Genomic DNA, 13,452 nt, shown 5'->3' on the forward strand with positions numbered 1-13,452 from the left:
CAGCTGGTTGGTGGGGCCTGAGAGTCTGCATTTTTGACAAGCTCCCATGGGATGCTGATGCAGCTCCACTGGGAACCCCATCCTGGACAGCGGGGAACCCAAAGCACTAACACCTGGCCCCGAACAGACTTCATGTATGTGCAATGTGGTAGGGGGACTGAGGTGTGGGCAGGCTTGGCGACCACCTCAGTCCTCCTTGCACCCCAGGGCCCAGATGCCCTCTTAGATGGCTCCTCACTGGCACCTGGCAGGGCAAGCAGGGCAAACCTTGTTTCTTATTCCTATTTTGCAGATGAGAAAACCGAGTCTGAAATAAACTCTGTAGCTCTCCCAAGTCACACTAGGACAGGGGTTGAACTGGGTCCCAGCTGCTCTGAAGGACAGTGCAGTCCTCCTAAGCCAACTCCCTCCTCTTAAGGGACAAAGAGGGGTAAGTCAGAGCCCTCACTAGAACCCCTCCCACTCTTAGGAAGGTGTTGAAGGGCTGCCAGGGAAAAAAGAAAGAAAAACAGCCGCCTGACCTCTGTGTATCGGTCACACCACAGGACTGGAAATTCCCAGGCCACCGAGTCGAAAGCTGCGTCAACCATGAGGTTTTACAGCCAGCATAGACCCAGGTGATCTGCTGGTTGTGCTGCTTGTAAATCAAAGTTGCAAAGGGCAAAGGGCAAAGGTCATGCGGGCAGCTCATGGGTTATTTTTAACCTCCTCTCCCTTATCAGTTTTCTCCTTCCTGCTCTCCAGGTGGTTATCGTTAACAGATACGTCTCACCCAGGGTGGGGCCCGTCACACCTGGGCTCCAAGGAAAGAAATGTGGGTATCCCTGGTCCCTGGCGCCACCCAACAGAGTGGGGCTGGGCATTTGCAAGGGATTTTAAGGAGGCTCCTTGGTGGATCTCCGGGCTGGCCCCAGAGGAAGATCATTCAGGATGATCCAAATATAGAATGGGCTCCTGGAGAGGGAGGAAGTCCCCCATCTGCTATGGGTTGCATTGTGTGACCCTCAAATTCATATGTTGGAGCCCCAACCCCTGGTACTTCAGAATATGACCTTATTTGGAAATAGGGTCTTTGTAGATGTCATTAGTTGAGTAGGTTGGGTCCTTGATCCAATATGATGGGTGTTGCTATTTTAGAGGAGAAATGTGGACACAGGGAGAACAGCATGTGAAGACAAAGGCAGGGTTGGAACCAGGGTGATGGAAAGCATCGCATTCATAACCCTTTTCAGCTGTAGAAGCCACAGATCCCAAAAGATGGCCAGCAAGCCTCCAGAAGCTAGAGGAGAAGCAGAGCCTTAGAAGGAACCAACACCCTGATTTTGGACTTCCAGCCAGAGATGATAAATTTCCAGAACTGTGAGACAATAAATGTCCATTGTTAAAGCCACTCAATCTGTGGGGTTCTGTTGCAGCAGCCCTAATGAACTAATACACCGTCTCTAGAGATGTCTGCTGAGGCTGCGCTGCTACTTGGCAGGGATATTGTCCAATAGAGACATTATACAAGCCACATATGTAATTTAAAATTTTCTAGCCAGGCATGGTGGCGTGCACCTGTAGTCCCAGCTACATAGGAGGCTGAGGAGGGAGGATAACTTGAGCCCAGGAGTTCAAGGCCAGCTTGGGAAACATAGCGTGACCTTGTCCCTAAAAAAGAAAAACAAATAATAAGTAAAATAAAAATGTCTAGTAGCTACATTTAAAAAGTAAAAAGAAACAAATGAAATTACAGTTGACGCTTGAACAATGAGGGGGTTAGGGGTGCTAACCCCTATGAGGTCAAAAATCCAAGAATAACATTGATTCCCCAAAAACTTGACTATAACTAGCCTGCTATTGACCAGAAGAAGCCTTGCCATTAAACAAGAAAATGTTATTAAGAAAATTATAAGGAAGAGAAAATATATTTACTCTTCATTAAATGAAAGTGGTTCATCATAAAGGTCTTCATCCCTGGCAACTTCACATTGAATAGACTGAGGAGAAAGAAGAGGAGGGGTTGGTCTTGTCTCAGGGACAGCAGAGGTGGAGGAAAATCTGTGTATAAGTGGACCCTCTCAATTCAAACCGTGTTGCTCAAAGGTTAACTGTAATTTTAATGATAGATTGTATTTCATCCAATATATCCAAAATACTATTTCAACACATAATAAGTACTAAAAAGAGCTATAAATTAGATGTTTTATATAGTTTTCGTTTGTTTCTTACTAGGTCTGAAATCTGGTGTGTTGTTTTTACATACAGTACAGCTCAGTTGGGACTGGCTACATCTCAAGAACTCAATAGACACATGGCTAGCAGCCCACATGTTGAAGAGTGCAGGTCGAATTTTTCTTCCCCTTTGCATCCATGTGGCTTCAGATAATTTACTGAGCCTGTTAGAGCTCCAGTTTCTTCACCATAAAATGGGACAGTTTCTTCACCCATAAAATCAGGTAATAATAGACATAGCTGTCTTCAGTGATTTCCTGGCATGGGGTCAACCTCCACAACCAAGCCCTGTAACTGTGGTACAGGCCTGTGGGCATCAGGCAGGATATTTACAAACCTTCCCACTCCAAAGGATCACACAATTGCCTCATTCCTCACTATGTTCATCTTGAACCCCCTTCACACTCAGACCTACCTCCAGCCTCCCCACTCAACCAGCTTGAGTCCACCTCCCCCAGGAAGCCTTCCTAAGGTCCCAGCCCCCATTTAAAATTCCTAGAGCACCGAGGGATAGTCTCTCAATTTAACACTTAGTCGTTCTGTGAATTGTGTTATTACTGTGAGCAAGGGTTTTGAATTCCTTGAAGGCTGGGATGTGCCTCCTCTGTTTTCTCCTCTGGCCTGGAGTCATGAGCCCGGTTCAGTTACTCAGTCGGGCAACACACCTTTATTGAACACCCATCCCAAGTCAGCCACTGGGCCCTGCTGGACTTAGAGTAGGTGCCAATTAATGGTGTGCAGGTTGATTTAGCTTTTTCTTTTCTTTTTCAGCCCAGCTCTTCTAAACTCCATAGGTTGACTTATCTATGCATACCTCTGAGAAGCCCTGGGAGAGATATTCTCTAGGCACTAGGACTCGCGGCCCGAGCTAGAGTAGTTATACCTCTGGGCCAGGGCAATGGAGGTCCTGGAACCTTCCAGGAAAAAGACTTCAGAAGGTTTCAGCAGTGACCTTTTCCATTGTGCCTCACCCCAGGCAAAGAAAACTTTTTCACTGCAGCCTGGGGATGGGCCTCAGGTAGGTGCTTTATGAAGCCCAGGAAGCCCAGGCTCAGGATGAGACACCACCCGCCCCTCCCCATTTCCCTCTTGCCTGGATGGCAACTTGTGACTTGTTTACTACAAGTCACATCCTGATCGAGGCCCCACTCGCTGGAAGGGGCAATGAATCACCAGCGTCTCTATGGGAATCACAACCCAGGTAGCCCCGCCCCGCCCCTCCTAATCCACTGCCCTTACCCCACCCCCCAACACACACAAACAGTCATGTCCACTGGGTGAGCATGCCAAGGCTGAGCCTGGCACGGGACAAGGAAAGGCCTGCCCAAACGAGATGTCCCCGCCCACTTCTGCTTCCCTGAGCAGCAGCTCTCTCTTCTCCTGTCAGCTCTCGGACTGGACCGCCCTCCATACAGATTACAGAGGGGGCGTGTTTTCCCCCAAGAGCCATCCCACACAAGTCTTCCCTGCCACCGCCTCTCTTATTGGAGGTAAAAAACAAAACAAACAAACAAAAACCAAAAACTTGGGTTTATACCTGACTCTGATATCTCTGTGTGGCTTTGATCAAGTTACTTAACCTCTCTGAACCTTAAATTTCTCAACCATAAAATGAGGATAGCAGTACTACCCAGACCACTGGGTTGGTTGTGAAGTTTAAATGAGACCATTCACATAGCATGCTTGGAAGAGTGAGTGGCACACAGCAAGTGTGCGTGATAACTGATCCTGCATGATGGTGGTGATGAATATCATGGGCTTCTGTAGCACGGCAGGAGGCTCATTTGGCCACCAGAATGCACATTGCATTCTATTGCAATGCTAAGAAACATGATGTCAATCGTACCTGCATTTCCGGGATTTTGTTGAGGAATTTGTACCGATGCAAGGCAACTCATTCATTCTACAAATATGTACTGAGAACTCATTCATTCTACAAACATGTACTGTTAAGGAAGTGACGTGTTGTTGGCAGTCTCAAGAGCAGAACTGGGGGATGTGGATGAGAGGCTGTTCCTGGCAGCTTCCCAGACCCGTATCATTTGATTTGCAAAGATTGCAAAGTTTCTTTCGTGATTTGCTGAGATGATGGCAGGTTCTTTGCCTATATATTGGGTGTAGTATGGACTGGAGGTGATGTCCGGGGAGGTGAGACAGGAGGGGCCTGTGCCTAGGGTCTTGAAGCAGTGTTGGTTTGGGTCCCAGCTTCACCTGTTCCAAGTCTTGTGACCTTGGGAAAGTCAAGTAGCTTTACAGAACCCGGTTTCCTTCTCTGTTAAATGGGCATAATAACACATAGTCTGTGACCTCACAGGTTTGCTCATATGTGTGAAAGATAGCCTCTTAATGACTGTATTTTCCATTCATTCATTCATTCAGCCCTTATCTATCCACCCAACCATCCGAGATTATTTTGATTATCTACTATCTTTCAGTTACAACAGGAGGAACTGGGTACCAAGGGAAGCCCAGAAGACATGGGGAAGCGCTGGCCACCAGGATTCCATGGCAGAGACAGTCCATCTTCCAGCCCTCCAGATGTCAATGTTGGGCCAGCAGACAGGAGTCATCGAACAAGTTCTTGGGAGTGGACAACCCTTCTTCAGTCCAGCCTAGACCAAATGGTTCCTTTGGTCTAGGTGAGAAGCAGCCCATCCTCTGGACAGGTGCCCAGGGTGGACCGTCCCCCTCTCTTGGACCCCAGCCAGCCTACCCAGCCCTCCAGACTGAACTCTTGACCCTCTGTTTTTGCATTTTTTTGGCAAGAGATGGGCTCTGAAAGAAGATACCTGGGTGGGCCCCAGAGTGTATATCCACACTTCAGGCAGGAAGTAGGAAGGACGGGGCCCAGCCATGCTGTCCCCTTCTTTCAGAAAAGCAATGCTTTTATGCGGGTCTCCCCCAGAGACCTCTGCTTAGTTCTCTTTGGACAGAACTGGAACATGTGCCCACTCCTCATTGCAAGAAAGCCTGGGAAGAAAGGAGCACCTGTAATCCCAGCACTTTGGGAGGCCGAGGCAGGAGGATCACTTGAGACCAGGAGTTTGAGGGCAACATAGCAATGCCCTGTCTCTATACAAAAATAAAAATTAAACATTGAAACATTAAAAAAAATTTAAAAATCTTCAGGAGATCAAGACCATCCTGGTTAACACATATAAAAAATACAAAAATCTAATGGCGTAAACCCGGGAGCGGAGCTTTTGAGCCAAGATCCAGCCATGTGTGTCACAAAATATTATTTTTATGTTTTCAACCATTTGAAACAAATGTTAAAAACCATTTTAGCTCATGTGCCATAAAAGAACAGGGGGCATTCATATTTGGCACTCAGGCCGTAGTTTGTTGACCCTTGGCTTAGACCAATCGTTGTCCATTGCTTGGAGCTGGGTTTGCTGTCACTGTAAGGAAGGATGTGTATGTGGTGGAAGCTGTAGCATAAGGAGGGCTGTGGGAGATGTATTACACAGGCAACTAAACCATCCACTAGTCATGGGGGTGCACGCTTGTATCCCAGCTACTCAGGCGTCTAAGGCAGGAGGATCACTCGAGACCAGGAGTCCAAGACCAGCCTGGGCAACAAAGACAGACCCGCATCTCAAAACAAAACTGAAACCCAAAAAAAGAAGACCCATTCACTCTTCGCCTCTGTGGTCATGTTCTCTTCTCAGCAACCTCACTGTGCTGGGAAGGTGAGAGGGAGAAGGCATGCAATTAGGCATTGGGATTATGGTGTCAGCTTTGCTATCAAGATGGCTCTGGCTGGGACACATGCCATGTCTCCTGAGGCATTCCAACAGCCTCTTCTCTCCAAGGCCCCAGATGGGAGATCATAGGAGGAGGATGCAGGGAGGGGTCCCCAGGTGGCAAAGACTTCTCAGGAAGCCTGAGACAGGCTGGAGGTCCTGCCTCCCTCCCTCCCCATGGGGCACATCCCTGAGGTGTGGAGCAAGGGGTGGGGGTTTACCTCTGGCCCTGGATGGAGCAGGATTTACCTTTCCCGTTGACATTGATAGGCCTGAAACTGGCTCTTACTCTTAAGACTGGAGAAGCAGGAACTCCCGTCAGCCTCTGACTCCCTCCTTCCTGTGTTCTTCGCTTCCTGCCCACCCCAGCATGAGGGAATAGGAAAACCTAGAGATGTCATTCTTTTAGCCATTTAAAAAAATCTTGGTTTTAAGTTCTTACCATATGATTTATTTTTTAAAAACTAATTCAGTTTCCACCAAGCATGAGCCGGGAACTCCGCTAGGAATTTTACATTCTCTGACTCATGTGATCCTCCAACAATCCTGTGAGGTAGTGGTCTTAGCCCCATTTCTCAAGGGTAGAAACTGAGGCCAAGAGTTTATACGATCAATGGGAGATCCAGGATTTCATCCAAGGCCAAGTAACTCCAGATAGAGTCCCTTCTCCAGGGCCAGTTGAAATGCTTAGGCACAAAAGTAAGGAGGTGCTGACTCTCAGGCTGGCGCAAGTGCCCTAAGAACCTTGCTTGCCTTACCCTGCCTGGCCGAGGCACACCCCGATGTCACTCCCTCCTGTTAGGGTTCTCAAGGCCCCCAGCTACCATGAGCTGCTGTGCATTTGCTCACGTGGGTCCCATGCCTGAAGTATCCTCTCCACCACCTTCGCTGAGCACCCAACTTCTCCTTTTCCTTCAAGATTCAGCTCAAACACTGCCTCCTCTAACAAGCCTTCCCTGAACCCTCCTGGTCAGGATTGTTCCTCAGCTCACCACACCTGCTATCTCATATTCTCTACCTCAGGACTCCATCCTGTGAGAGCAGGAACGAAGGCTGAATTTGTATTTGTTGCTGCAGCACAGAAATAAGATAATCGATGTAAAGTACTTAGCACAGTGTCTGGCTCCCAGTGAAGATGCCCTTGGTTGCTACAGCTTTGTGGAAACTTTACCCTAAATAGCTGCAGTCACACAGGATGTGTTGTGCTTTTTTGTTTTGTGTTTTTTGAGACAGAGTCTTGCTCTGTTGCCCAGGCTGGGGTGCAGTGGCATGATCTCAGCTCACTGCAGCCTCCACCTCCCAGGCTCAAGTGATACTTTCCACCTCAACCTCCCAAGTAGCTAGGACCACAGGTGTGTGCCACCACGCCTGGCTAATTAAAAAAACAAAACAAAACAAATTGTATAGATGGGTCTCACTATGTTTCCCAGGCTGGTCTCAAACTCCTGAGCTCAAACAATTCTCCCGCCTTGGCCTCTCAAAGTGCTGGGATTATAGGCAAGAGCCACCGCACCCAGCCAGAATGTATTATCTCACCTAAGAAACGGGCTTCACGCACGGTGCTCCGGGGTTGGATAATTCACAGCTCAACAGCTTCCAGGTTCTTCCGACTCAGTCATCTTCAGAATGTAAGCTGCATTCTCAGGTGGATCCCCTCATGGTAAAAGAATGGCTGCCACAGACCCAGAGGCCACAAGCCCTCACACCAAGGCACGACAACATCTGGTAGAAAAAAGGAATATCTCTTGTGTGCCTCATTTTGAGTCCCAGAATGCTATCCCCAATTCAGCTGACTATTTCTTTCTTTGTTTTGTTTTGTTTTGTTTGAGACAGAGTCTTGCTCTGTCGCCCAGACTGGAGTTCAGTGGTGCAATCTTGGCTCACTGCAAGCTCTGCCTCCCAGGTTCATCCCATTCTCTTGCCTCAGCCCCCCGAGCAGCTGGGACTACAGGTGCCGGCCACCTCGCCCGGCTAATTTTTTGTATTTTTACTAGAGATGGGGTTTCACCGTGTTAGCCAGGATGGTCTCGATCTCCTGTCCTCAGGTGATCTGCCTGCCTCTGCCTCCCAAAGTGCTGGGATTATAGGCGTGAACCACTGTGCCTGGCCTCTCAGCTGACTATTTCTAAAAACACTTTGTCTAGGATGGCATCCCATGCCCACACCTACACCAGTCTCTGGCAAGGGAAATGAGATGTGCCAAATTGACCAGGTAGTCAGGCACCTGGCCCTATGGCAAAGGGAAGATTACCCAAGCCCAGTCAGGAAGGCAGAAAGGCTGTGAGGTTGACCGTATCTACACCTGGCTATCACATAAAAAATGTGCAATAAAGAGTAGCTACTAGCTTTAAATGTAGACAGACATGGTGGTGTAGTAAAAAAAAAAAAAAAAAAAAAAAAGCACTGGTTTAGGTGAATTCCTGAACAGGCTTCATGCCACAACTTAGGACTTGAAGACAGAGGGTCTTGTATTATTCTCTACTCCTGTTTTTTGTGCCTGGTGAGTTTCTCTCCATCTCAAGCTTGGGCTTCTCCAGGGCCACATTTTCTGCCCTCCTGCTCCGACCCTGTCTACTGCAGGGCTGGGCACATAGTGGGCTCTCAAATATGCAGACGCTGTGGCTGGAGAACATAGACATGCCCCTCAACTGCCCAGCTTCCTGGAAATAAATTGTTCTGCCTTCCCAAGAAGCGCCCCAAAAAGTTACCCTCTACATCCTGTTCTCCTTGTCACTTTCAATCTGGGTAATTAAACTCAATACCTCCAGGGTGATTAAAAGTTAATTTGGCATTCAACAGGCCCGGAAATGAAATTCCATGGGAAACACTCCTGGTGAGCCTGGCTAGATGTAATTAGAACATAGTCCTGCTGGGGGAAGAAGAGTAAGTATGGCACTGGCGCAGCCACAGAGGTGACAGTAGGGAGGCGGGTGCCGAGGTCATATGGCAGCAAGCCTCTTCCCAGGCCTCTAATTACTTACTCAGCTGTTGCTGACAGTTGCATCACAAGAGCGGTTGGTTTACAATAAGAGTTTTTACTTCTAAATGGATGAGGATCCATAGGGACTGCTTCTGCCAAAGCCTGCTTGAGTCTCCACTCTGCTGTTTGCACAGTTCCTGCTTTCCCCTCACCCTGCTGCTGAGAGCCAAGGCCAAGGCCTTCTCTTCCCTCCCCTTCTGTCTTCCCATCTGCACTAGGCCCCATCCTGGCCCCTTCCACCCCCAGTGCCTCTGGGTCTTCTGCCCCTGATGCCCCATTCCACTCCTCCCTTTGCTTCTGTTGCTATCCTCCAAGGGTGGTCCCTGCTCGCAGGCTGGCCGCCCGCTGGGAGGTCTCCTAGTGCTCCTTGTCTCCCAGGCAACAGTGCCATTGCTTGAGATGCCAGCCTGGAGCCTGGTATTCCAGGATGCCGCAAAAGGGCATTTCCTTTTTCCATCTCGGAAGCCACCAGGAGGCCTTCACACCTCCCAACCCATCCAACTTCCCCATCTGGTACCTTTGAACACTGTGGGAAGCAGGAAATATCTAGTTAACCCTCAAGGGCTAGAACGTCCCTTATCGAGGAGCTCAGGAGCCTGTGGGGAAACCGTGTTTCACTCAAGATGAGCCCGAGCCCTTACTGTGAACTGTTTTGAATGAGAAGATATTGCCACAAGGTCGGAGGGCAAGTTCTGGGTTTTTGCTTGGCCCTCCGGAAGGACTAGGTCAATGCTATTCAATATGGTTGCCACTAGCTATATGTGGCTATTAAATTTAAATTAATTAAAGTTGAAGAAAATTTCAAATTCAGTTCCTTAGTTCCCTTGTGGCTGGTGGTGACCATACTGAACAGTGCAGATAGAACATTTCTGTCATCACTGAAAGTTCTGCGCTACAACATGAGCTGTAAGCATGGGCTTGGAGGTCAGACCCGCTCTCTGCTGTTGACTCTGTGGCCCTGGGCAACTTGCTCAACTTCCTGAGGCCTCCCTCATTTCTCCTCATTTCTATAATAGTAGCTGTCTCAGAGTGTCCTGGGGGCCAAAGGAGATAATCCAGGTACATGCTCAGCACAGCATCTGATAACAGAAAGGGCTGTTAGTAGAAGTTCCTGGTTCCTGGAGAGAGGCTGTCACTTGGTGAAGTAGAAATACTTAGAATGAAGGGGACTGAACACTACCCTGCCTGTAAGTCCCATGCGAAGGCTGTGAGCTACGTCACCCACATTAAAAAGAGTGAATCAGAATTAATCACAATATAATGGAAAACTCCAGCACAGATTTTTCTCTGGAGCCTGGGACCTAACATTCAATAGCCTGCTGAGCTGCCCAGTTCGATTCCTTCCAGGATCCATCAAGTCAAGAAACCCAAATGGCCGAGTACGGTGCTCACGCCTATAATCCCAGCACTTTGGGCAGCCAAGGCGGGCGGATCACAAGGTCAGGAGATCGAGACCATCCTGGCTAACACAGTGAAACCCTGTGTCTACTAAAAATACAAAAAATTAGCTGGGTGTGGTGGCGGGCGCGTGTAGTCCCAGTTACTCGGGAGGCTGAGGCAGGAGAATGGCATGAACCCACCAGGCGGAGCTTGCAGTGAGCCGAGATTGCGCCACTGCACACTCCAGCCTGGACGACAGAGCAAGTCTCCATCTCAAAAAAAAAAAAGGAAAAAAAAAAAAAAAAAAAAGAAACCCAAATGGAATGGACCCTCTTCCACACAAACCCCACCCACTCCCCCTGCATTTCCTAGCTCAGGAGTAGCATCTGGTCTCCAGAAAGCTCAAAACATAATTTATAACCCTATGATGTAATTGGAGTTATTATCACCATTGTACAGACAAGGAAATTGAAGCCCAGAGATATTATCTACCTTGCAAGTTAGTGGTAGAGTCAGGCTCTTAACCCACAGACTCTGCTGCCTCGATCCACCCTCAAAGTCACTTGACTTTACCTCTCAAATCTGTACACTTCTCTCCAACCCCATGGCCAACACACAACACTGGCTCCCCACCACAGTCCCCTTACCAGCCTTCTTGGTGGCTCAGTTCTCCAGTGTGCCTAAGGCAGTCACTCCTGAAAGCTCAACCTCGAGTCTTTTTCTTCAACCTTCCCAGTGATTCTGCAAGCCATTCAACACCCCATCACAAGACCTCTCCTGTTTAGAACGCAAGAGCGTTTCTCTTCTTAGTTGAATCTTAACTGATACCACTAGCTCAGAGCTAGGTGCATTGAGTTCTGAATAAATACTTAGGTCTATTGAAAAGCACATGTTTGGTGCCCATTTTCCAGGTGCTCTGTTGAGTGCTCAGGGTCATGCACAGGGTCTTTGTCCTCAGAGAGTTTGCTGCCTAGCAGAGATGCTTACCAGGAATTCAGAAAAGGGAAGAAACGTCAACAGGGGCTTGTGGACATCTTGCTTTGTGGTCAGCTTCCATTCACCTATGTCTAGCAATCATACCTCATTTGGTGAAGCCAGCTCCACCAGCAGCTCCCGAGAGCTGCAGGAGATTTAGGTCTAAGTTAATCCACTAACTCCATCCCCTGGACACACTGATTGGTTTGGGAATGGGAATCTGACCCAAGTTAGACCAGAGAGTGACCATACATTTCAATTCCAAGACGAAGTTTGAGGAGCTCTGGAGAAATAAGACTCATTCCTTCCGCTATCCCGAAAACTTGTAAGGACGTAAGTGCCGGAACTGCTGTGCCTTTTGCTACCCTGTACAGCCCAAAACCTCGGCCTTTGTAAAAAAAGGGTAGAACAAGATTTGGAGAGAAAGAAAATACTGATGACATTGTTTGAGCTCTGAACCCAACTGTAACTAAACAAGATCACCTGGGTTTTGGGGTTCCTTGAGTCCCAAACCCCCATTTTTTTCTTAAGTCTATTTGGGAGGGAGGTTTCTGTCACTTGCAATGAAAAGTGTCCTCACTGATTCAGAAGGTGTCCTGGAGGAGATGGAAGGAATGAGACTCTGAATGACTGACAATATCTAGAGAGAGAGATGGGAGGACATTCCAGGCAGAGAAACAGTCCATGGAAACCTGTGGAGCTGGGCTCCTGCTGGAACTTGAAGCCCGGGCATCAAATGCTGACTCTATGCCCTGGTAGCCTCCTAACTCTTACCCTGCCTCTGAGCCACAGGATACCCTTGAAATGGGCTTTATGCTTTAAGCCTCACAGGGCTGTGGGATGAAGATAATGCACGCCAGTGTGTGATGGTGCCTGACTCTCAACACAGGACTGCTGAGCAAACAAGCCAGTCATTTCATAGGAGAAGAGAATGGAATAGGAAAGTAACATGTGGTAAGGTGTGGAAAGCTGGGGAGGTTCATCTACCGAGCCCTGCCATGGGCTTTGTCCCTCTCATCCCTGCCCTCACAGCAAGCTGTGGGTATTGTCATTACTGCCTAGCAGAGATGCCTACCAGGAGAGCAGTGATGCAGGAATTCAGAAAAGGGAAAAAATATCCAGATAAGAGCATTGAGGCTCAGAGAAGTGAAGGAACTTATCTAAAGTCACACAGCTAAGAAGCACAGAAACTGACGATTCAAACCCATATTTTCTCCACCATAATGACTATTCCCTGTGGGCTGGAGCTGAGACCTCTGCTGACCTCCAGTGCAGGCTGAGCAGACCGGCCCCTCTCCTGTAAGTCCAGGCAAGCTGCCTGGCCTGGGGCAAATATGGAAAGGAATGTTTCTAGTCGCTACCAGCTGATGAATAGGTGGACCTGAAAGGCCAAGCATGGTAGAGAGAAGACATTTCCCCCAGCCAGCTCTCTAGGACACTGATTCTGGTAGCAGGGGTGTGAGTACAGACACCTCCCTGGGAAGGAAGCAGAGGAAACCCAAATTTGGGGAGTAGAGGGTCTAACCTACCCAGAAGGGCTGGAGGAGGCCTGGGTCCCTGCAACCAAGACCATTCTGGAAAACACGCAATCCCTGCCCAAGGGACCTGCTATGTGGGCGGTAGGGAGAGGCTAGGGGAGGAAGTGTGGACGAGGCCTGGGGAGCTCTTCCCTAGTGCGGAGGAGGTGACTCCACTTTCCCAGGCCTTGATTTGCATCTGTGCCCTGGGCCTCTAGGAGGGGGTTGTTTGTGGAGAGGGTGGGTGTGTCTGTTGTTTGTGTGTTTTTCCTTCTGCCTTTAGCCCTGCCCCTTCCCCTCCTCAGTAACTAGTAGAACCTGCAAGGCTCGTGCCCAGCCTGGGTCCCTTCCTCTGACTCAGTGGAAGGGCAGGGGAGTGTCCCAGGGAGCTGCCCACATCCCTGGCTGAGTGCCTGAGTGCCTGAGTGCCTGAGTGCCTGAGTGCCTCGCCTCCAGGGCCTCCACGAGGAGCAGCTTCCACAGGGCGCCTGTGGGGCTCGTTCCTCTGGATGCTTTTCCTTTTGCTGCGAATGCCTCTGGGGCACAAATATATGGCCTCTGGGTCTAGGCCTTAGGGCCACCAGTGACCAGGATGGGAAGCGTTGCAGGCCCTGCCCCGAGGGCGGCACATTAGCTTTTC

This window comes from Macaca thibetana, chromosome 9 (assembly GCF_024542745.1).
Source record: "Macaca thibetana thibetana isolate TM-01 chromosome 9, ASM2454274v1, whole genome shotgun sequence".
NCBI classification, from domain to species: Eukaryota; Metazoa; Chordata; class Mammalia; order Primates; family Cercopithecidae; genus Macaca; species Macaca thibetana.